At 47.1% G+C, this 25,479-nt stretch overlaps 1 long non-coding RNA gene across 1 annotated transcript; it reads right to left on the reverse strand.

The window, feature by feature from the left end:
- Nucleotides 1-16,927: 16,927 nt before the first annotated feature.
- LOC128059066 (uncharacterized) lies at nucleotides 16,928-24,204 on the reverse strand. The gene is made up of 3 exons (XR_008200580.1): nucleotides 23,954-24,204; nucleotides 19,021-20,045; nucleotides 16,928-17,101 (listed from the first exon to the last, which is right to left on the reverse strand). It is a non-coding gene; the product is annotated as an uncharacterized LOC128059066 (long non-coding RNA).
- Between the last annotated feature and the right edge of the window lie 1,275 nt (nucleotides 24,205-25,479).

Genomic DNA, 25,479 nt, shown 5'->3' on the forward strand with positions numbered 1-25,479 from the left:
CAGGAACCACAACTATGGAACCTACGTGCTGCAGCTACGGAAAGCTGCGTGTTCTAGAGCCTGTACTCCACAGCAAGAGCAGCCACCGTGATGAGGTGCCGTGCACTGCAACAAAGAGTAGTCCCTGCTTGCCACAACTAGCGAAAAGCCTGCACAGCAACGAAGACCTAGCAGAGCCATAAATAAAACTTTACATAAAAAATACCGAAGCAGCATGCTTCAGAACATCGGATCAGGGTTTATATCTGATTGTAGTATGCTTTATGGCATTTCTGTCACCTCCACCCATGTGTCTGGGTCTTGGAACTAGACAGAATTCACTTAATTCTCTTAATGTGAAACAACCCACGGGCTGTTCTGGAACCATCCAAGTCTAGCCCAGGTCTTATGCGGGCCCTCTTCCTTTGTCACAAGTTGGGTGATGGGAAGGAGCAGGGCTGTGCATCCCCATCTTCTGGTACTGGAGAAAGGCCGAAAAAATAGGAACTGCTTTGCTTGTCTTGGAGGACGGCACGTTGCCAGTATCACCATGTGCTAAGCTAGTTGGTCCCTCAGTCAAGTCCCAACTTTCTGCTTCCCCATGGACTGTAGCCCACCAGGCTACAGTCAGTCCTTGGAATTCTCCAGGCTTGAGTGGGTTGCCATTTGCTTCTCCAGGGGATCTTCCTGACCCAGGGATCAAACCTGGATCTCCCACATTGCATGCAGATTCTTCACCGTCTGAGCCACCAGGGAAGCCTGGTGTGCTGAGCTACCTTTGTAACACTAATGTAATAGGTGAGGCTGCAGCTGCTAACAGTGGGATCTGCAGTCTGCTGTTTCTGAGATCCTGGCCCCTTTGAAATTTTCAACATTAACTTCACAACAAAGCCTAACCTTTGGAAAAATTTGCTCCTCTCTGTACTGTTAGTATCTTGAAAGTCTGGGCTGAGAACATAGTCTTCCTGGCCGTTTGTCTGCTTTCCATAATGGCTCTGGTGATTCTGATTGGAACTGGAGGGAATGTCACCTCATATAATTCCTTCCATGTGTAGTTTACACTCAGAATACTTTCACACGTTCCTCTTATTTTCCCACCTCTGTTCCTTAGGGTCGGAGAAGGCAATGGCAACCCACTCCAGTACTCTTGCCTGGAAAAATCCCATGGACGGAGGAGCCTGGTAGGATGCAGTCCATGGGTCGCAAAGAGTCAGACACAACTGAGCGACTTCACTTTCACTTTTCACTTTCATGCATTGGAGAAGGAAATGGCAACCCACTCCAGAGTTCTTGCCTGGAGAATCCCAGGGATGGGGGAGCCTGGTGGGCTGCCATCTATGGGGTCGCACAGAGTCGGACATGACTGAAGCAACTTAGCAGCAGCAGCAGTTCCTTAGGGTAGAATCCCATTTTTTGCAGCACACCTGACCATTCATGTGACAGGTACTTCACAAATGATTTCATCCTCCAGTCTTTGTTTTCCAGTCCGGCTATATGCGAAAATCACTGGGGGCTTTTGAAAAAGCTAGACTTCTTGCTTCATTCTCATTCTGCATCTTTTTTCAATTTCCTAATGGGGCTCCCTGGTGTCTCAGTGGTAAAGAATTGCCTGCTAATGCAGGAGACGTGGGTTTGATCCCTGGTCCGGGATGGAGCAGCTAAGCCCGTGTGCCGCAGCTGTTCAGCCTGTGCTCCAGAGCCCAAGAGCGACAACTCAGTCCACGTGCTGCAGCTACTGAAGCCCGGTGCTCCTCGAAGGCTGTGCTCTGCAACAAGAGAAGCCATTGCAATGAGAAGCCCACATACCACGATGGAGAACCTGCAGAGCCAAAAATAAAATTATAGAAATTTCCCAGTGATTCTGATATGCAGCTGGGTTTGGGAATCAATGTTTAAACCCACTTGTGAAGTAGGTAGTATTATCCCCATTTCCCAAGTAAGGAAACTTGAGAGAGATTAAGTCACTTAAGAGAGATTAAGTCATTTAAGAGCAAGCAGCTAGAAGGTACCAAAGATTAGATATGAACTCAACTCTGAGTTAAGACCTCAGAGGCTGCTTTGCAGTTGAGGAAGCCAAAGTTTAGAATCTGGTATTAAGTGGCAAGATTCTTTTCTTGCCAGGTGGAAGGCAGGCCAACACAGTAGGAAATATTAATTGAAGGTATAAATTCGTATCATCCTTGGGCGGAATTGCCTTATAGCCTGGAAAGAAAAAATTATATTAAAAAATTAATATAGTGTAATAAATATACCAATAAGTCCTAAAGGAAATCAACCCTGAATATTCATTGGAAGGACTGATGCTGAAGCTGAAGTTCCAATATTTTGGCCACCTGATGTGAAGAACTGACTCATTGGAAAAGACCCTGATGCTGGGAAAGGTTGAAGGCAAGAGGAGAAGGGGACGACAGAGGATGAGATGGTTGGATGGCGTTACCAACTCAGTAGACATGAGTTTGAGCACACTCTGGGAGATCGTGAAGAACAGGGAAGCCGGGAGTGCTACAGTCTATGGGGTCGCAGGGAGTCAGACACAACTGAGCGACTGAATAACAAAGACAGTGTCTGTTGAGTAGTGACTGGGCAGATGCAAACAGGAACTGATCTCCCTTCACAGCATTTTCTTTGCCCTGAGGCAGACAGCCTGGTCTGATGTACATACTTATGTATTTGTTGAACAGGTGAATACAAATCATAATACGATGTGATAAGATGCTAGAATAGAAATAAGTAAAAGAAATTGTATTGGATGGAGGGGTTAGGTCTTGAAAAATGGATGGAAAATTCCAGGCTGAGAAAAACAAATGGGCAGTGAGGACCACTGAAAGATTTGCCCATTTGTTCCTTTAAAATAACTGTCTGAAGCACCGGGAGTGGGAGAAAGGGCTGGTGAGAGGAGCAACTGAAGGTCAGATGACTGAGTTTTGTCTTGGTTGCTGTGGTGCAGATCCAAGGTCATGGGTAGGTATGAGGTTGGCCTGAACCAAAGCCGTGGGATTAGGGGTTGGGCTGGGGAGACTGCCTTGAGGGAACTGCTGGGATTCAGCGAGGAAGAGGAGGCCTTGTGAGCACCGTTTCCATCGGGACTCAACGTAAGTTTTCCATAGAAACAGGTTGCCTGGTTAAAATGCTATATATGGTGCAGCACATTGCAGGCAATTGGGTGATAGTGGACCAGCTTGGAAGCCTAGCCACTATTTGTAAGTGTATTTCTGCAGAAAAAGAAATGAGCTCTAAACCCATGAACATGAAAACAAACCTTTAGAACACTTTCTGAACAGGGGCCGGCTTTCCAGAAAGTCTGAGTGAAGGAGAAGGAATTCTCTTGACTCCTGCTGCCCACCCCGGCACCATCCTCAGGTCCCCTCGCTTCCACATTGTTTCATCAAGCAGAGGCCTGTCTAGGCTTGTAGGTCAGGTAGAATGTTTCCCCACGTGGCCACTGGTACCGTGATCTCTAATCAGACCCGTCTTATAATCACTTGCTCACTGTCTCGCTCCTGTGGTCTTTTAGCATCATGGGCATGGTGACTGCACCGCATTCAAGGCTATGTTCCCAGTCCATAGCACAGTGGCTTCTGTGTCTGGTGCACCGGAACTGAAATTTGAACCAGGTAAGAGGTTGGGCAGGAATTTGACCTACTTAGTGAGAAAGCAAATGGCCTGATCTCCTAGAGCCTTAATGGGTTTTTTTTGAGGAGGGGCGATTGTCTCAAAGGGGATGTTAGAAGAGGTTGGAGATACTGGGAAGAATGGATTCAAAACTGAGATACATTTTTAAAGAGGCAGCTAGCAAATAGCTTCTGCTTGCAGTCCTGTAATTGTCTGTTATGTTAATGAGTGTGTATACTTGGGCTGACTTGGGCAAAAGGAGACTCAGTATAGACTGACAGCAGGCAAGAACATTTGGGAAGATTAATGGAAGGTGTAAGTTTCATTTTCTCTCCCATGAGGGCTTCCCCTGTGGCCTGTGCGTATGCATTTAACAAGAAGGAGAAACCCCTGCTCTGGCATCCGGGCCAGAGAGAACCCCCCCCCGCCCCCCCCGCCCAAGGAGGGCAGAGTTGAACTGAGGTGGAAGGTTTCAGGAACACTCAGGAAATGTTTACTCAGTGCCATGTGTCATTTGAAGCCTCAACCTGACCCAGAAGAACTTGATCCCTCTCTCTCCTCTGTCAGTGTGTTGGCCTCTTCCTGAGGGCTGGCAATGATATGGTGAGTGTCCTTGTTAACGAAGGGCAGTCACTGTTAGCTTAAGAGAGACTTTGGATTTTGATCGAAACTGTCCTGAAACAAAAGTTGTGAACCTGGTGTTCAGGATGGAAGATGCATCTGTCCCCGTAGCCAGGCCCTCATTCCCTGCAGGTACCCTCTTGCTGGAGAGGAGGGATGGAGGCTTCTCATGATCCTTCTCATCAGAGTCCTTTGATTTCAGGTACCCCAAAAGGATTGGTTAATTTATTTTATTTTAAAAATTATTTGACTGTGCTTGGTATTCACTGCTGTGTGAGGGCTTTCTCCAGTTGCAGCGAGCAGGGTCTATCTCTATTTGCAGTGCTCGGACTTCCCATTTAGTGGAGCATGGGCTCTAGGGCCCACAGGCTCAGTAGTTGTGGCTCACGGGCTTAGTTGCTATGCAGCATGTGGAATCTTCTTGGACTAGGGATCAAACCCATGTCCCCTGCACTGGCAGGCAGATTCTTAACCACTGGATCACCAGAAGAGTCCAAGGACTGGTTAATTTAAGCCAAAGGGATTTATTGGAAGGGTATAGATTATTTCAGAGATCCTAAGGGTCTACTGAGAAACATGATATGAAGAGGGTGTCAGAGTTCCAAGGAACAGGAGCAGATCTTGGTACCTCTGTTGAGCAAAATCAATTCCACCTTTTATTCTGTACATGCATCTCTCCCTTTATGATTGAATTCCTGGGTCTTATTGATCTTGCTTGGACCTTGCGCCTTTCCCGTTGCTAGGAAATTAGGGAAAGACATTTGATCGACAAACCAATGAAGACTCCCTGTTAGGGCCTTCCCTGGCAGTCCAGTGGTTAAGACTCTGCCCTTCCACTGCAGGGGGCATGGGTTCGATCCCTAGTCAGGGAACTAAGATCCCACATGCGTTGGAGGCATGGCAAAAACAGAAATGAAAACATTCCCTGTTAACAGGGGAGAGGTAATTTTCTAAAAGTGAAGCAAAGCTCTCTTGCTTCCTGAGAAGGGGGACATGGATGCCTGAAAAGCCCTGGCTGGCCCACTGATGCACGTAAATCACATGACCTCCTGGAGGAGCCCTCTGGGTTTGCCTCATTCCAACCATGAACAAGACAATACTTCCTTTCATCTCTTCCCTCCATCTACAGATCGTAAGCAGTGTAGATTTTGCAGAAGATTTCTGGGGAGAGGGGCTTCCCTGATAGCTCATTTGGTAAAGAATCCGTCTGCAATGCAGAAGACCCCCGTTCGATTCGTGGGTCGGGAAGATTCGCTGGAGAAGGGGTAGGCTACCCACTCCAGTATTCTTGGGCTTCCCTTATGGCTCAGCTGGTAGAGAATCCGCCTGCATTGTGGGAGATCTGGGTTCAGTCCCTGGGTTGGGAAGATCCCCTGGAGAAGGGAAAGGCTACCCACTCCAGTATTCTGGCCTGGAGAATTCCGTGGACTATATAGTCAATGGGGTCACAAAGAGTCGGACACGACTGAGAGGCTTTCACCTGGAGGAGAGTGGTATTGAACATCAAAGGACAGTGAGTCCCCACATTCTGGAGAGCAGGGTCTGTATCTGTTCATCACCGCTTCCCCAGTACCTAGTACAAAGCTTGGCATGCGTAGACTTCTTGAGATAAATATTTGGTGAAGCAATGAATCCACTTGATAACCTAGATTCTCTTTAGCTATCAACTGGCTTCCTGCCTTTCTCTTCATCCTTTTCTCATGTGGCTTTTCCAGTCCCCTCCAATGTCCTGGTCAATTTAGCCCCAGCTCCAGAACTCTTGACTCAGCAAAACAAAAGCCACACAGTTAATCAGACCTACTCACCTCAGAGAGGTTTATCAAAGTTATTCAACAGACATAAAGTGCAACTCTTGGTCAGTGAAGCAGAGGAATTCTGCTGCTAAAAATTTTACATCATTTTATTATGTACAAGCTCCTCAAATTCTGATATGCACCCTGGTAATGCACAGAATGGTGACCCTGAAAAGACGCATGCATGGACTAATTCCCAGACCCTAGGAATGTGACCTCATTTGGGAAAAGGTTATTTGCAGATGTAATTAAGGATCTTGAGATGAGATGATCATCCTGGATCATCTAGATGAATCCTGAATCCCATGACAAGTGTCCTATAAGAGACAAACAGGAGATATTTAACAGATGCAAGGGGAAAAGACACAGACACACAGAGGAGGAGGTAATGTGAAGACAGAAGCAGAAATGGGAGTAATGTGGCCACCAACCAAGGAATGCCCAGCTGCCAGAACCTGGGAGAGACAAGGAGCAGGATCTTCAGAGCTTTTGGAGTAAGTGTGACACCTTGATATCGGACTTCTGGCCACCTGAACTCAGAAAATGAATTTCTATTGTTTTCCACGGTCAGGTTTATGGTGACTTATCTCAGCAGCCCTAGGAAATGAATGCTTCCCTATATGAAGTGCTGCAGTAAAGCGTCAACTGCTGCTGCTGCCCAGTCGCTCAGTCATGTCTGACTCTTGGCAACCCCGTGGACTGTAGCCCGCCAGGCTCCTCTGTCCATGAGAGTTCCCAGGCAAGAATACTGGAGTGGGTTGCCATTTTCTTCTCCAGGGTATCTTCCCGAGCCAGGGAGCAAAGCCGAGTCACCTATATCTCCTGCACTGGCAGGTGTATTCTTTACCGCTGAGCCACCGGGGAAGCCCAAACTGGCAGCTATCTTCTCTTAATTCCTTAAATGCAGTGTGCCTATTTCTGCCTTTCACGCCTAGAACACTGTCAGAATCTCTGATCTAATGAGGGGTATTGGAAAGCACATTTCATCCCTTCAGGTGAGCCAACCAAACTCTGTCCAACACAGAAGGTTGACCACCAATGTCCCACCAGCTAAGGTCACCTGGATGCATCTCTTTGCTTCCCAAGAGAGCTTTAACCAATTTAGAAGCAGCCATGAGGTTTTTCTCTGCATCCCAGAGTCTGTCTACTTTTGTCACAGGCAAAAATCATTGGCGAAACAAAAACGCAATTTGGATTTCTTTTTAAAAATTTATTCATTCAACTGTGCTGGGTCCTAGTCGCAGCACGTGGGATCTAGTTTCCTGTCCAGGGACTGAATATGGGCCTGCTACCCTAGGAACCTGAATGGTCTAGCAGTTTTCCCTACTTTCTTCAATTTGAGTCTGAATTTGGTAATAAGGAGTTCATGATCTGAGCCACAGTCAGCTCCTGGTCTTGTTTTTGTTGACTGTATAGAGCTTCTCCATCTTTGGCTGCATAGAATATAATCAATCTGATTTCGGTGTTGACAATCTGGTGATGTCCATGTGTAGAGTCTTCTCTTGTGTTGTTGGAAGAGGGTGTTTGCTATGGCCAGTGCATTTTCTTGGCAAAACTCTATTAGTCTTTGACGTAAATCAAATCCCTTATGATTATACAGTGGAAGTGAGAAATAGATTTAAGGGCCTAGATCTGATAGACAGAGTGCCTGATGAACTATGGAATGAGGTTCATGACACTGTACAGGAGACAGGGATCAAGACCATCCCCATGGAAAAGAAATGCAAAAAAGCAAAATGGCTGTCTGGGGAGGCCTTACAAATAGCTGTGAAAAGAAGAGAGGTGAAAAGGAAAGATATAAGCATCTGAATGCAGAGTTCCAAAGAATAGTAAGAAGAGATAAGAAAGCCTTCTTCAATGATCAATGCAAAGAAATAGAGGAAAAGAACAGAATGGGAAAGACTAGAGATCTCTTCAAGAAAATTAGAGATACCAAGGGAACATTTCATGCAAGGATGGGCTTGATAAAGGACAGAAATGGTATGGACCTAACAGAAGCAGAAGATATTAAAAAGAGGTGGCAAGAATACATGGAAGAACTGTACGAAAAAGATCTTCACTACCCAGATAATCATGATGATGTGATCACTAATCTAGAGCCAGACATCTTGGAAAGTGAAGTCAAGTGGGCCTTAGAAAGCATCACTACGAACAACGCTAGTGGAGGTGATGGAATTCCAGTTGAGCTGTTTCAAATCCTGAAAGATGATGCTGTGAAAGTGCTGCACTCAATATGCCAGCAAATTTGGAAAACTCAGCAGTGGCCACAGGACTGGAAAAGGTCAGTTTTCATTCCAATTCCAAAGAAAGGAAATGCAAAAGAATGCTCAAACTACCGCACAATTGCACTCATCTCACATGCTAGTAAAGTAATGCTCAAAATTCTCCAAGCCAGACTTCAGCAATACGTGAACTGTGAACTCCCTGATGTTCAAGCTGGTTTTAGAAAAGGCAGAGGAACCAGAGATCAAATTGCCAACATCTGCTGGCTCATGGAAAAAGCAAGAGAGTTCCAGAAAAACATCTATTTCTGCTTTATGACTATGCCAAAGCCTTTGACTGTGTGGATCACAATAAACTGTGGAAAATTCTGAAAGAGATGGGAATACCAGACCACCTAACCTGCCTCTTGAGAAATCTGTATGCAGGTCAGGAAGCAACAGTTAGAACTGGACATGGAACAACAGACTGGTTCCAAATAGGAAAAGCAGTGAGTCAAGGCTGTATATTGTCACCCTGCTTATTTAACTTATATGCAGAGTACATCATGAGAAACGCTGGACTGGAAGAAACACAAGCTGGAATCAAGATTGCCGGGAGAAATATCAATAACTTCAGATATGCAGATGACACCACCCTTATGGCAGAAAGTGAATAGGAGCTAAAAAGCCTCTTGATGAAAGTGAAAGAGGAGAGTGAAAAAGTTGGCTTAAAGCTCAACATTCAGAAAATGAAGATCATGGCATCCGGTCCCATCACTTCATGGGAAATAGATGGGGAAACAGTGGAAACAGTGTCAGACTTTATTTTTCTGCACTCCAAAATCACTGCAGATGGTGACTGCAGCCATGAAATTAAAAGACACTTACTCCTTGGAAGAAAAGTTATGACCAACCTAGATAGTATATTCAAAAGCAGAGACATTACTTTGCCAACTAAGGTCCGTCTAGTCAAGGCTATGGTTTTTCCAGTGGTCATGTATGGATGTGAGAGTTGGACTGTGAAGAAGGCTGAGCGCCAAAGAACTGATGCTTTTGAACTGTGGTGTTGGAGGAGATGCTTGAGAGTCCCTTGGACTGCAAGGAGATCCAACCAGTCCATTCTGAAGGAGATCAACCCTGGGATTTCTTTGGAAGGAATGATGCTGAAGCTGAAGCTCCAGTACTTTGGCCACCTCATGCAAAGAGTTGACTCATTGGAAAAGACTCTGATGCTGGGAGGGCTTGGGGGCAGGAGGAGAAGGGGACAACCGAGGATGAGATGGCTGGATGGCATCACTGACTCAACGGACGCGAGTCTGAGTGAACTCCAGGAGATGGTGATGAACAGGGAGGCCTGGCGTGCTATGATTCATGGGGTCGCAGAGTCGGACACGACTGAGTTACTGAACTGAACTGAACCCTAGGAACCTGGAGTCTTAGCCACTGGACTACCTGGAAAGTCCCTGGATTTTTTATATAAGCTCAAAGACCCTTTAGGTTAGGAGGTCCTGAAAAGATTATCTAAATCAGAGATTTTTCCAATGATTTTTAGACATGGAACTCTGCTTTAATGAAATCCCCAATCTTAATATGTAAAAGACAAAGGTAAAGCTAATCTAAATTGGGAGGGAAGAGAAGGGTCACAGCTAGTGCTGGCTCAAGTCCACCTCCTATCTCAGTCCCTTTTGCCTATTTTTAAAAAATAATAAATCCCTTGAAATTTCCCTGACTTCTGCTCTTAAAAATGATTTTCTAAGTTGGTCTCATTTCTGGACCACGGCTATAGAGAACAGCTCCTTTCCTAGTCATTGCTGGTTTTTTAGGGACCAGTAAATCACTCTCCCCATCTCCTTCTCGGTATGGAATGACACAGAGAGAGAAGCACAGTCATCAGACATAGGTAAAAATGTCAGCTGCATTACTGAGAAAAGCTGGCTTGGAAGATACGGAAGTGGCGGCAGGGTCATGTGGATGTCCATCGGATCCCTAGAATTTGGGAGTCTCTTGTTCCTGGCACAGCCACACAGGGACAGGACAGCCTACCACTGATCACAGGAAAGAGCAGAGAGGATGGCCTTCCAAGGCTTCACTGGCTTCACAAGGGCTGAGGTCAGTTCCTTCATCTGCTCACCAATCACACAGGTCTTCCAGTGGGGAGAAAAATTAGTTTCTTGCTTACTTAAAAAAATATTTATTTGGTTGCAGCACACAGGATCTTCACTGCATTATGCAGGATCTTTTTGGATTTGGCACACAGACTCTCTAGTTGTGGCTCACAGGCTCAGTAGTTATGGCTCACGTGCTTAGTTACTCCATGGCATGTGAAATCCTAGTTCCGCAACCAGGGATTGAACCCAAGTCCCCTGCATTGGAAGACAGACTCTCAACCATTGGACTACAAGGGAAGTCCCAGTTTCTTTTTCTTCCTGGGAGATCCCTTCTCCTCTGACAGCTCAGCTGGTAAAGAATCTGCCTGCAATGCAGGAGACCCCAGTTCAATTCCTGGGCCAGGAAAATGGAGAAGGGATAGGCTACCCACTTCAGTATTCGTGGGCTTCCCTGTGGCTCAGCTGATAAAGAATCCACCTGCAGTGTGGGAGACCTAGGTTCAGTCCCTGGGTTGGGAAGATCCCCTGAAGAAGGGAAAGGCTACCCACTCTAGTATTCTGCCTGGAGAATTCCAAGGACTGCACAGTCCATGGGGTCACAAAGACTTGGATACAACTGAGTGACTTTCACTAGGGAAATGCCAGAGGAAGGAATAAGTATTTCTCCTTGAGAATGTTCACTTTCATTCCATTGACAAGAGAAGATTCCATTCGGAAACCCAGAACCCAAATGGCATTTTCTAGGAAGACATGTTGTATATTAGTCAGAGAGTCAGGTCAGGCCAACAGCTGTAACAAGCAATTTCCAAGTCTCCATCACATCTCCATCATGACAGAGGAATATTTCTCATTCACATCACAGCCCACTGTGGGTAGGCAGGTGGGATGGCGGAAATGAGGAAGGGGCTCTGCTCCATGCAGTTATTCAGGGACTCAGCCTCTTTCTCTCCAGTGCAAGGATTTTAAACTTACTCGTGTGCCATGGTGGGAAATATTAGTAGCTCTATGACCTCCTGGGACCTCAGAGTCCTCCGCTGAATTCTTGGCCGGTGGTGAGCCAATTGAGGCACAGAGCAAGTGGCGGTTGTGCAGGAGATTTTAGGGACCAGGCTGAAAGTAGGATTCGTCATTTCTGCCCATATTCTGTTGGCTAGTACTCAGTTCAGTTCAGTCGCTTAGTCGTGTCCGACTCTTTGCGGCACCATGGACTACAGCACGCCAGGCCTCCCTGTCCATCACTAACTCCCGGATTTTACTCAACATCATGTCCATTGAGCTGGTGATGCCATCCAACCATCTGTCACGTGATCCCAACTAATCCCAAGGGGAACTCAGGATGATCAGTCTCCCTGGTGGTGTAGAAGGACCATCAAAGAAACTGAGAGAACACAAAGCCTCCGCACAGTATCACATTTACAGAAACACGATCCAGCCACCAAAGCAGCTTCACACTGATCCCAATCTTGGAGGAGTCCAGAGAACAGAGCCACTGCAGGGCTGCTGCTTTTCCAGAAGTTTTTATTGAGTTGGGTCCATTCAGAAAATCTCACACATCTCAAGAATAAGGTTTGATGAGTTTTTACAGACTGAACATCCCTGCCTAACCAGCACTAGGTCAGCCCTTTAGAAGCCCTCTAGAACTCCCTAATGTTCATCAACACCTAAGTGAGCTGCTATCCTGACTTGTAACTGCGTAGATAACTTTTTGGGCTTGCTTGGTTTTGAGTATTCTATAAATGGAATCATGAATTCTTTTGTGTCTGGCCTCTTTCGTTTACCATTAAATGACTTGTGGGAGTCATTCACACTGTTGTGCATAATTGTCCCACTTTCCGTCTTGTTGCTGTATCGGTGTAAACACACCCTGATTCATTTACTCATGCTACTGTTGATGGGTGTGTTGGTCATTTTAGGATAAAGTGAGCCGTGCTGCTGTGAACATTTTAGCGCACATCTTTTGGTTGAACATAGGAACATGTTATCTGCCGGGCAGGGACTCCTGTACCTCCTTCCTGGAACGGAGAGTCCCCAGATCACAGAGATGTTCGAGTTCCCCTCTAGAAGAAAACGACCAGTTTCTCAAAGAGAGAATACCCCCTACCCCCTTGGGAATGGGGTATAAAGGCACCAACGTTTGGTTGTCTTTCTTTCTCCAGAGTTTCTTAAAATCCTCATCCGTTTTGACCCTCATACCTGAGGCTGTACCCCTAACTCCCCACCTCCAAGAAAACTGCTTCCTAAACCAGAATCCTTGAATCTCAACTTTTCTCCACTCACCCCTGTTTTCACTTTCTTGCTTCTCTTTGGTGCCTCCCAGCTCATTCTCTGATTCTCTATTCTCCAAATGTGGGAATAAGCCTGGCTGCAAGGAAGTGGAGGAGGTGGTGGGAGGGATGGGGTGTGGCGGTGGGGAGGAAGGCGAATATACAGAGATAAAATTTCCTTTAGAGATGGAGGGGGTATGCGTGGGGAGCTGGCAACACTAACTCATTAATAATTTTTGTATCTGTCACACAGAGAAAGAGAATGAAAGAAAACCCTTAAAAATCATTAAGATGAACTGTCTGGAGGAGCGTGGGGTTGTATGAATATTCACATGCACATGGGGTGTGGTGAGGGGGAGGGCTATGGAGGGGGGCTGAAGTGAGGAAATGAACTCCCCAGATCCTCCCCCACCCCAGCCCCTTAGGGAAGGGGGGCGGCAGGGTGAGGCGAGGGGCAGGGGGGCACAGGACTGCTGAAGTGGGTGTTGAGCAAAGGCCCCTGGAACCTAAGAGCGACCCTGGCTGGGAAAGGTGTCAGGCAGGCGCTGAGGCGGGAGGCAGCTGAACGGCCCCCAATCTTGAGAAACATGCAATCATTAATCAGCATCACCAGGCCCCACTCAGACTAAGTGGCCTCTTGTGATTAGGAATGGGCTCTTGAAGAAGAAAAACGCAGCCTTTAAGCATTTTAAGTGTGTGCATTTGACAATGGCTTTCTTGATAGCAGTGGGGTTTTGGAGGGGAGTTCCAAGTGCAGGGCTCTGAGTGTGTGTGTGTGTGTGTGTGTGTGTGTGTGTGTGTGTGTGTGTCGAGAGTGCAGGCCTGGCTTTGGGTCCTGAGGAACAAAGGCCATCAGAGGAGTTGTGGGCCTGGCCTTGGCAGCAGGAGACGAGACGGTCTGCCCTGCAGGTTTGGTTCTGACTGGGTGCCTTTCTCTGGGTAGGAGCTGGAGCTTCCAGGAGTGGTGGTGAGGGCAGCTGGGGACTTCTGAGTCACATGGTCCTGACACACCCAGAAGCCCAAACTAGATGTGTGTGTGTGTGTGTGTGTTCAGTTGTGTCTGACTCTCTGCGACCCTATGGACCCCCAGGCTCCTCTGTCCATGGAATTTTCCAGGCAAGAATACTGGAGTGCTTTGCCATTTCCTACTGCAAGGGATCTTCCTGACCCAGGGATCAAACCTGCGTCTCCTGTGTCTCCTGCATTACCGAGCAGATTCTTTACCACTTAAGCCACCTGGGAAGCCCTGTTAAGTCAGGTAGTATATGTAAATAATTTAGCTCTGCTCAGGAATGTTATTTGTTTCTTTCCCAACCATGAACTCATGTCATCCCCACAATCGTTACACTCTAAGGGTAGTATTGATGTGAGAGTTGGACTATAAAGAAAGCTGAGTGCCAAACAATTGGTGCTTTTGAACTGTGGTTTTAGAGAAGACTCTTGAGAGTCCCTTGGACTGCAAGGAGATCAAACCAGTTAATCCTAAAGGAAATCAGTCCTGAATACTCATTGAAAGGACTGATGCTGAAGTTGAAACTCCAGTATTCTGGCCACCTGATGCGAAGAACTGACTCACTGGAAAAGATCCTGATGCTGGGAAAGATTGAAGGCAGGAGGAGAACGGGACAACAGAGGATGAGATGGTTGGATGGCATCACCGACTTGATGGACATGTGTTTGAGCAAGCTCTGGGAGTTGGTGATGGACAGGGAGGCCTGGCTTGCTGCAGTCCTTGGGGTCACAGAGTCAGACACAACCGAGTGACTGAACTGAACTGAAGGTAATACTGTCTTCATGCTGCAAATGAGGATGCTGGGGCTCAGAAGAAGCCAAAGACCGGTGGGTCTAACTGCCTTCTCAGTTAGAGGCAGAACCCCAACCCCCTGCCTTCTGTATATTCAGCATGGATGAGGGGGTCCAGCCAACCTGGGCACCGCTGACACTGCCCTTTTCCAGCCCTAGAACCTCGAGCCAGTTATGAGGCCCACCTCATCAGGTTGGTGTCATATCTCGGTGAGCGAATGTTTGGGGAGCACTGGGTGCAGACACTGTCCATGGAAATCATTTCCCAGCCTTCAGATTAGTCATCAGTTTGACCCTCACAACAGCCCAATGAGGTTGATGCTGTTATGGATGAGGAAACTGAGGGTCCAAAGGTGGTGACCCATCACTCCGCTCCCCCCTGCTATACTTGTTTGTGGGTGCTTGTTTCCAGCTGCAAGAGAGGCTGGCAAAAGGCAATCGAAACTTCTGTGCTGAGGTGGAAAGCAGAAATCCCACAAATGGAAGAAGACTGCCGACAGGCACAGGATGGCCACAAGGCAAGTAAATGCCCACCGTGCTAATGGCCCAAATGAGGGCCTTTTGGGGACATCACCTTATTCTCTAACGACCCTAGAAAGGTACAGGTTTTGTCTACTGGCGTTCAACTTGCTGGATTTCACAGGTGGCTCAGGGGTAAAGAATCCGCCTCGCAATGCAGAAGATGCAGGAGGTTTGAGTTCATTCCTTGGGTTGGGAAGAGTCTCTGGAGAAGGAAATGGCAACCCACTGTAGTACTCTTGCCTGGAGAATCCCATGGACAGAGGAGCCTGGCGGGCTACAGTCCACGGGGTTGCAGAGTCGGACACGACTGTGACTGAGCACGCACATTCAGCTTGATACGTGCCCTTTGACACTCGTTCCTATGCTACTACGGCTGCGGCACTGAGGCATTCAGACTCCCTTGCCAGCTGGGCTTCAGTTAATTATTGCAGTGAAACTCACCCGTGGGAAGTCAGCACATAGAAGCTGTTTATCCTCTGGCAGCAGGTAAGACGGCTCTCCTCTGGGAGTGTCTTCAGCCCTCCCAACACTGGTTATGGATTCTCGGGAGTCACCCCAGCCCGTGTTCCTGGTGGACATGGGCCTGTACCCACGGGCACGTGAAAAGCCATGGGACTGGGGGAGAATCAAGGCTTTCCCACTGTCTCAGAGGTCCCCTGTGGAGTCACGGAGTGGATACCATGTCACTGGAGGGGCCTGAGCAGTGACTGCTCACCCGGATCTCAGGCTAGAGGGCTCCACCCAGCGATGCCAGAGCTGAGGATGCATTGATGGGAAAGCAGAGGAGCTGGGCAACAGTGCTGAGCTGGAATCAGACAGAGCTGGGGCCAGTCCTCTCATCACCACCTCCCACATGCCTCTCAGCTCCTATAGTCGCTGAGTCTCAGGCTCACCATTGGTAAAATCAATAGACTAATACCTGCCCCTGGGGGTCGTGGGGAAGCTGGGTAGAAAAGTGCACGTGAAGCCCCTTGCAAGCAGAAAGAAGGGAGTGTCTTTTCATATGGAGGGAGCACTCTCAGGCCCTGGAGAAGGACCCTTCAGCCGAGGAGTGATCTGGATTTTCTGGTCCTCCTGATGGGAGGCGGTGGCTCCCACAAGAGGGTGAATGTTCTCTCTACGTGTCCATGTGGCCTGGCACGTGCATAGGCCTGGTGCTGTGCTGGGGACGCTAAGGTGGAAAAGTCTCAGTCTCTGCCCTGAAGTAGTCCTAACGGGAGATGCACGCAACCCGGCGAGATCACAAGTCACCGTGAGATGCACTGAAGGGGTGAGTGGAGGACGCGTGGGAGCTCGAAGCAGAGGCAGCTTCCCTGGACTTGGGGGAGGAATCACAGGAAACTTCTGGGAGGAGGGGTGGCTCAGCTGAGACCTGAGAAAGGAGCAGGGTTCACCAGATAAAGGAAGCGGGGCTGGGGAGAGTGTCTCAGGTAGATGGGGCAGTGTTGCTAGGGTCTGAAGACTACAGACATGGAGGACTGAGCAGGCAAAGGGTGAGGACTGGGACAGGGGGTGACGGGCTGGAGCGGGGAGGCCAGTCACATCCTGCTAAGTCAGGGGTTTGTATTTACTGCTCCAGGAGAGACCCAACTGGCCTGGGCCCAGCACCAGGCTGATTTATCAGCTCCAAGGGCCAAGAGTGGGTGCGTCACCTGTTCTGAAATCCAAGGCACACAGGGGCCAGGGCGAATGATATCTGTCCCTTGTCCAGTGTTGACCCCAGCTGCCTCGGGCCCCGTGGACTCTGGCCTTGGTTCTTGGCAGGAGAGAAGTTCCAGGAACGGAAATGTCTCCTCCCAGGACCCGCTCCGCCCTCTATTCACCTCTTGTCCCTGCTCTTTATCCAAATCTGAGGTCCTCTCTGTCTTCTCACTCGTCAGGTCAGTCAGGAATGAGCACTGTGGTCCCCCTGTGCCCTCCAGACAGGTGATTCGCATGCGGAGACCAGACGGGCTCACCCTGGTGTTTCTTTTTCTTTTTTAAAGAATAATTTTATTTATGTATTTTTGGCTGCGAGGGCTTTTCTCTGGCTGCAGTGTGGGCTGCTTCTCTTTGCAGTGGCTCCTCTCCTTGCGGAGCACAGGCTCTAGGGCACGTGGGCGTCGGTAGTTGTGGTTCCCGGGCTCTGTTGCTCTGTGGGCGTCTGGGATCATCCCAGGTCAGAAACTGAACCCCATTGGCAGGCGGATTCTTTGTTTCTGTGGAACAACCAAGGTTGTTTTCCCATCAGAGAGTTAAAAACCCCTTCAGCTGTGCAAGGGGCGGCAGATGGAAATTAAGTAGGAGAGAAGGTGAGAAGAGAGAAAGAAATCTGTTGCCAGTGTTTCTGTTAAACCCTGCCTCCTCCCACCTGCTGCTGCTTGTGGTGTATTCGCCTTTGTCTCTGAACTCAGGGTGAGTGGCACCTCCTCCAAGAAGCCAACCATGCCTCCCCCCTTTCTTAAAATTTAGTTTTCATTGAAGTGTAGTTGATTTACAAGGTTGTATTAATTACTGTGCTGTGCTAAGTTGCTTTAGTCATGTCTGACTCTGTGTGACCCCATGGACTGCAGCCTGCCAGATTCCTCTGTCCATGGGATTCTCCAGGCAAGAATACTGGAATGGGTTGACATACCCTCCTTCAGGGGATCTTCCCTACCCAGGGATTGAACTTGCATCTCCTGCATTGAAATGTGGTTTCTTTAGCTTTAGTGCCACTTGGGAATCCCTGTGTTAATTACTGCTGTACAGCAAAGTGACTCAGTTATACATACGTGTACATTCTTTTTTATATTCCTTTCCATTATGGTTTATCACAGAATATTAAATACAGTTCCCTGTGCTATACAGTAGGACTTTTGTTTATTCATTCTGCATCTAAAAGCTTACATCTGCTAATCCCAACCTCTAACTCCTACGCTCTCCCACCTGCATCGCCCTTGACAACCACCAGTTTATTCTCGGTGTTCCCTGATTTTGTTTTGGTTCCATGGGCTAGTTCATTCGTGTCATATTTGGGTTTCCACATATAGATGATATATAGTATCTGTCTTTCTGACTTACTTCACTTAGCTAGTGTTATTCACATTGCTGCAAATGGCGTTATTTCATTCTTTTTTATGGTTGAGTAGTAGTCCAACATCAGAGAAGGCAATGGCAACCCACTCCAGTACTCTCGCCTGGAAAATCCCATGGACAGAGGAGCCAGGTAGGCTGTAGTCCATGGGGTCGCAAAGAGTCAGACACGACTGAGCGACTTAGCAGCAGCAGCAGTATTCCATTATATATACATAATAGCACACACACACACACACACACACACACACCCCACATCTTCTTTGTCCATTCATCTGTTGATGGACATGTAGGCTGTCTCCATGTCTTGGCTGTTATGGACAGTGCTGCGATGGACTTCAGGACACCACGCTCCTGCTTTGAATTGATGCTTCTTCTCTGCTTTTCAGTTCTCTCTGCAGGTGTCCAGCTGTAATTTTTGTTGACTGTTGTGCCTCCCCCACTAGACTCTGCAGGCAGAGCCTTTATAGTCTAAGCCACCAGAGAAGCCTCAAAGGGTTCTCAACCTCATTTCTCCCCCACCAAGCTTCGGTTTGAATTTGGACTGATTTGAATTTGAAGGAAGATTTGTCCTTGATAATTACTTGAGAACTAAAGACTAATTCTTACTTGCTTGAGCCCACGAAAGAGGAGGTTACTCTGGTTTCTCATACTCTACAAGGGACAGTGGACCTTTTATGGCTCAGAGGCTTTAGGAGTAAGTGAACTGATGGCTCTACCAAAGACGACTTTGCTACATGGCTGCAATAAGATGTTTATGCTTGCCATGCCAAATTGTCTCAGTTGTGTTCAACTCTTTGCGACCACAGGGACTGTAGCCTGCCAGGCTCCTCTCTCCATGGGGATTCTCTAGGCAAGAATGCTGGAGTGGGTTGGAAAAAAAAAGTTGGTTCCGGAGTATAGTATTTCAGTTCTGGTCTTGGGTGTGTAACTAACTAGAAGATGACCTTAGGCGGATGACTCATGTTGGACTGTTTTTCCCCATCTCTGAAACAAGGAGGCCTGGGTTAAATGAATTCTGCCACCTTGCATCTTGGTGTCTCTGAATCAATGGCTTGTTTACCTGGATTCCTTGGCCAGAATCCCCTGGAGTCCCTTTGAGTGTTTGCCTACCATGGGCTGGACCTCCTTCCGGGCTGTATCACTCAGAGCCCCTTGTCACTGGCTTCTGGTTGGGCTTGGCCCTTGGAGGCAACGGCAGGAGACTGGAGGGCTGCGGCTTGATGGGGAGGGAACCTTCATTTTTCTCTTCCTCTTTCTTTGGTGTTGTGTCACCAGCAGTAGCTACAACCAGGACTCCAGCTAGTGGTCCTTCCTACATGGCACTAACGGTCACTGGCTTCTGGTCACACTCTTCTCCCGAGGTTCCTTCAGCCCCACAGGCCTGGCCAGACCCGGATACCTTGCCTGTTCCTTTAGCCGCACCCCCACTCATCTAAACAGCCCCTTCAATGTGCTCACTTCAACTGAACCACCTGTGGTGGGTAACGTTTCCTCTTGGGCTTCTGACCCTCCAGCACTGCATCAGGGCTTCACGTTTGTTATCTAATCGGTCCTCACAAACCTCCCCAATGCAGCCATTATCTTCCCATTTTACACCCAACAAAACCAAGGCTCAGAGAAGTTCAGTCACTTGCCTCCAAAGACAGGATTTGTATGGCCCAGCTCCGACATCAGTGTTCCTCCTACCCAAACTGCTGGTCGTGCGTATCCTCATCGCTTCCCCTGTTTCCAGGCAGAGAGACTTCTCAACCTTTCCATTCTTCATAGTTTTGCTTTCTGGTATCTTGGGACAGGGCATTCATCTATCTAGCTCCAACTTTTATGTCTAGAAAATGTCAATGTGCCCACCTGGAGTCTTAATTCATCCGTGTTGGTGATAGTTGGTGAGAGCTGTTAGTCGAAACCCTGCTTTCATGCTCGTCCACAGTCAGCCCAGGATCCTGGGGAAGAGCGTTCTCCTGCTGCAGGGATGAGGCAGGGATAGGAACACAGTGGGCAGTCTAACACCGCCCTCTCTGGCTCCGGCCTTGAATCCTTCAGGTTTGTCTTTGATCTTGGAAGCCAAAAGCCTCTCCCCAGTTTATCCTAAGGAAACAATCAGAGACACAGGAGACCAAGGATGAACAAAGATTGCAGTAGCAAAAAGCTTGGAAACGACCTGCCTGCCCATCAGCAAGACGTTGGTTAAGTAAATCATGGTCTGACACTGAAAATGACTCAGTTGAAAATCCGCTGAAACTGATCTGCATGTGTTGACATGGAAACAATGTCCAGAGCAAGTTGTGAAAGGAAAGGGATTGGGTTATAAAAGCGTGCATGTGGTGGGATGCAATTTTTATAAAAAATAATCTTGATCTGCTTTGTTCTCTCGCCGCATCCAACCAGGCAAAACTACAACCTGCAGACTTTAGGCCCTTTGACTCCTCACTCATCCAAACACTCTGGCAAAGCCCATTTCCCCACCCCTACTGGGTGGGGGCGGGGCGTGTGTGTCCTATTCTTCCTTCACCATGGTTCCCATTCATCTTCCCATCCCTTCTTCCCGTGACCTTTGGTGGACCACTTTGCTAACTGCTGTGACAGCCCATTGCATTGGGATGAAGTTAGCCATCTAGCCTCCTGCCTTCCTCACTAGTGAAGATGATTCAGTTTGGGGGCTCCAGAGTTCAGCCCTTAGTATGTGTTGTATTTTTAAATTTTTTAATTTTATATCAGGGTATAGGTGACTAACAATGTTGTGTTAGCTCCAGGAGTGTGGCAAAGTGCTTAAGTGATACATGTACATGCATCTATTCTTTTCAATTCTTTCCCCATTTAGGTTATTACAGAATATTGAGTAGAGTTCCCTGTGCTGTACAGTAGGTCCTCGTTGGTTATCTATGCACATATCTGTAGAATAAGTGAATGAGTGAATGAACCAAGATGGGATGCTGGAGGAAAGGGTACAATTGATTTAGTTTCTTTCACATATATGCTTTAGTCTGGGCCCTGCGGAGGCTACACATAACGTTAGAGGCAGAAGAAATTGGCACCATGACCTAAAAACTCTAAAATGTAGGGACTTCCCTAGTGGCCCAGTGGTTAAGACTCCAGGCTTCAACTGCAGGGGGTGGGAGTTTGATCCCTGGTCAGGGAAGTAAGATCCACAAGGCATGGCCAGAAAAAAGCTAAACTGTAGAACACACCTTTCTAATATCTCATGGAAATGCTTATATTAAAAACACAACAATTTTGAGTCCATTATGCTAGGAGGAAAAGAGAAAGCTCTTCTCAGTAAAATGCCAACTAATAAACATAGAAGGAAAGATATGCTTTACCGTCGGAACCACCAGGGAAGCAGAAGGAAAGATACAGCTACAGAAATCACCATTTTTCAGCCATCAAAATATTCATTGATTTAAGCAGAAGTAATTCAACTTGATTCTCAAGTTCATTGAGAATCAACAGCAGAGGCCAAAATCACTGGGTGAAACATTAGAGAACAGGATATTTACACAGTCTCAAGATATCTGCCACAGATTACAGATTATTTATAAAGGGAAAAATGATACCTTTACAGTGGAGAAACCTGGCAGACACCACCTTCACCAAATTATCAATGTCAACAACACCAGTGAGAGGGTAAACTGACATCTGGTACATTCCGACGTGTGGCGCTGAGAAGGCCATGCCATCTTACGTCATATTCCTGCCAGAGTCCTGTAGCATTCAAGAACCAAATCATGAGGACACCATCAGACACGTGCAGCGAGACAGTGACCTTACTCGTTAAGGATGTCATTGTCTTCAAATGTAGAAGACAAAGGCTGGGGAACGGTTCCAGATAGAGAGGAAAGAGGCATGACAAGAAACTGCAAAATGTAATTCAGGGTTGGATCCTGGAAACAAAAAGTTGGTGTAAAGGGAAGTACTAGACAACAGGCAAAATTAGAATGGATTGTATATGAAATAGTAGGATTGCAATGATGATACTTATGGATTGTATACAAGATAGGATTGTAGTAATGATACTTATGGATTGTATATGAGATAGTAGGATTGTAGTAATGATACTTGCCTGAATTTGGTAAGGGTGTTTGGTTATTCTTTATTGGAATTTTGTGTGATGAAACATTTTGAATGTACAGAAAAATGAAGAGTATAATAAATATCTATATGTTCATCACCTTGTGTTAACCATGAGTTTGCCATCCTTTGTTTTCTGAAATATTTTAAATATTTAAAAGTAAATTATATATATCTCATGGGTGGTGCTAGAGGTAAAGAATCCACTTGCCAATGCAGGAAATATAAGAGGGCCAGTAGGATGAGGGCTTGATGCCTGGGTTGGGAAGATGCCCTGGAGGAGGAAATGACAAACCACTCCAGCATTCTTGCCTAGAGAATCTCATGGATAGAACAGCCTGGTGGGCTACAGTTTATAGTGTTGCAAAGAGACACAACTGAAGTGACTTCGCATGCACGCACACATGATATTTCACCTCTTCATTATGCATCTTTGAAAGATGACATTTTCTTACATAATCCCCAGACCAGTAATATAATAGCAATGAATGATAATTTCCTAGTATCATCTAACATCTATCCATATTCAACTTTTCCCATTTGCCTCTCAATCTTAGAGTTTGCCAACTCTATCTTAGAGTTCCTCCGGTCAAACCAGGATCCTGTCAAGACCACATTTGGTTGTTATATAAGAAGAGCCCGAAATTTTTGTCTTAGATCTTGGCTTTCTTAATCTCCTACCGAGTTCCTCCCTTCGGTGCTTCTTTCCTTCGTTTCTCCCACATTATTGATGGAGAGCATTATGCTGGGTGATTCATCTGGGGGTACACAGATGAATAAGATAAGATCCTTGCCGCAGGGATTTCAGGGCCCGATGAAGGAGGAACAATCACAGGAATAGGTAATTATCAATCAGCGTGTGAGAGCTCTGCCAGAGACGGACACTAGGTATTCCACAAGTTTTCAGCTTCCATCAGATGATGGAGGAAGAAAAAGAAAGAAAAATTGGTTCAAGGAGGCAGCTGGAAAAAACAACTAAATAAATGTTTTACAGGTCATGACGTGGATGTCAACTTCCCTTAGTCTCCTGGTCTTTCATTCTTAGGCGTGCATAGGAGATAATCATGAAAATCATTTGATACCCCAGTTACTCAGTCTGCTTTTCTCTTCAAAGCTCCTTGAAAGACTCCACCCAACCCACACCTCCCGTTCCAGCTGGCCTTCCATGACCACAGACATGAAAGCCAGGCTCCCAGCAAGGAGAGTGGTCCACACCGGTGGCCTGGGACAGGACAGAAAGTCCTCAGGAGCTATGACCCATATACCAGCCTACTTTGACTGCTTGCGCTCATGTGCCGTTTCCAGGGTTGTAATGGGTCCCCAGCCCTGATGAACACTTGAGGGGCTGAAGCTTTGTGGTTAAAAGCATGGGCTTGGAACTCCCTGGTGGTCCAGTAGTTAAGAATCCGCTTGCCAATGCAAGGGACATGGGTTCAATCCCTGGCCCCGGAGGATCCCACATGCTGCAGAGCAACGAAGCCCATGTGCCACAACAACTGAGCCTGTGCCCTAGAGCCTGGGAGCTGCAACTCCTGAGGCCTGCGTGCCCTAGAACCTGCGCTCAGCAACAAGAGAAACCATTGGAGACAAAGCCCACGAACAGCAAGGAAGAACCAGGGCAGTCAATTAAAAAAAAAAAAAAGCATGAGCTCTCCTTTCAGAGAAACATGGGTTCAAATCCTGGTTCCCCTGGTGGCTCAGACGGTAAAGCATCTGCCTGTAATGCAGCAAACCCGGGTTCGATCCCTGGGTCCCGAAGATCCCCTGGAGAAGGAAATGGCAACCCACCCCAGTATTCTTGCCTGGAAAATCCCATGGACAGAGGAGCCCAGTACGTTGTAGTCCATGGTGTCACAGAGAGTCAGACATGACTGAGCGACTTCACTTTCTTTCTTTGTTTGGGTTCGAATCCTAGCTCCGACACTCACTCGTTCCTGTGGCTTTGCGCAGATTCCTGAATCCGACTTTGATGAAATCGTTCTGAAGTCTGAACTTTACTCTGATGTGGAAAATGACGCAGTTTCCCCATTGCAGGGTTTCAGTGTTTCCCTGTGCCATGGAAATCTTTCCTCCTTGGAGTCCTAGCCATTCTGATAGAGAGCTTCATCCTGCAAAGACCAGCCCAGTTCCCAGTCTGATTCCTGTGATGGAGCCTGGGAGGTTTATTCACCTCTGTGGGCTGGAGACAGTGCTTAGTAGTGTCCAGGCAGAGAGCAAGGGCAGCTGTCTTTCCAGGGCAACTGGTCAAATGACCCCAAACAAAGGTTCTCTATTTCTGTAACAAATACCATTGTGGGTGTAGTTTGGTTGAGGAGAGATGCAGAGTGATATGCCCTGGGTTGGGGGAAATATTCTTGTACAGCCTACTTTTTAGCTTTCTGTGTTGCTGTTCGCTGCTCTTTAATTAAACACCGTTTATGGGCACACAAGCACCTTCAAAGTTCCCTTGGGCGGTGCTGACAATCCTCGCTCAAAAGCTTTAGACCTATCGCCCTAAAGCTTTCTTTAGCTCACTGCTGGCCAAGTGAGCTGGAGTCTGGAGACTTTTAAGAGAATGTTGGCCCAGATTCCTAGGATCATATGATCACACCATGTCAGAGATGGAATGAATAGTTGGTGGTTGTCTGGTTTAAACTGCCTCATTTTCCAAACGAGGAAACTGAGGCTTAATCAGGGGCAATGACTTTCCCAGGGTTGAGAAAGACATTAGTAGTAAAACAGGGGCCAGAACTTGGTGCCCCTTTATTCTGGGATAGCCTTGGCATGGATGGGGCTTTCCAGGTGGTGGTAGTGATAAAGAACCTCCCTGCAAATGCAAGGACATTAGAAACTCAGATTCGATCCCTGGTTTGGGATTATCCCCTGGAGGAGGGCATGGCAACCCACGCCAGTATTCTTGCCTAGAGAATTCCACGGACAGAGGAGCCTGGCGGGCTGTACAGTCCATGGGGTTGCAGAGAGTTGGACGCAACCGAAGCAACATAGTACGCTTGCCATGAATACTCCCCTGTGATTGTGAAAAGTTACTTGTCCTCTGCTGTTTAACTGTTTTTCTGTGTGTTTCTGGTCTCATGAGAATTCCTGCCAGACAGAGAACAGTTATGAACAGATGTGAAGATGAGCATGGTCCATAGAAATGGGTAATGAGACTTATCCTATTAATAGCAAGACACGCTTTCAGTTGGTTTTCCAGTTTCATTTCACGTTTACTGAAACAACTTCTCATGTAACCCTACTGAAGCTGTGAGCCACATGGTCCAGTCCTAGGATTAGTTACAGAAGCATAATGCAAATAAACCAAACCATGAAAAGAGAATTTAATATTTTTCTCATCTTTCTGAAAGGACATTCAGCAGGCTTCTGTGTATACCCCATGGCAGCATGTCTTTTTAAAAAAATTAAATTTCTTTCATAGTGAATTATTTTTTTAAAAAATTTGCTTATTGGCTGTGCT

This window comes from Budorcas taxicolor, chromosome 14 (assembly GCF_023091745.1).
Source record: "Budorcas taxicolor isolate Tak-1 chromosome 14, Takin1.1, whole genome shotgun sequence".
Classification (NCBI taxonomy): Eukaryota; Metazoa; Chordata; class Mammalia; order Artiodactyla; family Bovidae; genus Budorcas; species Budorcas taxicolor.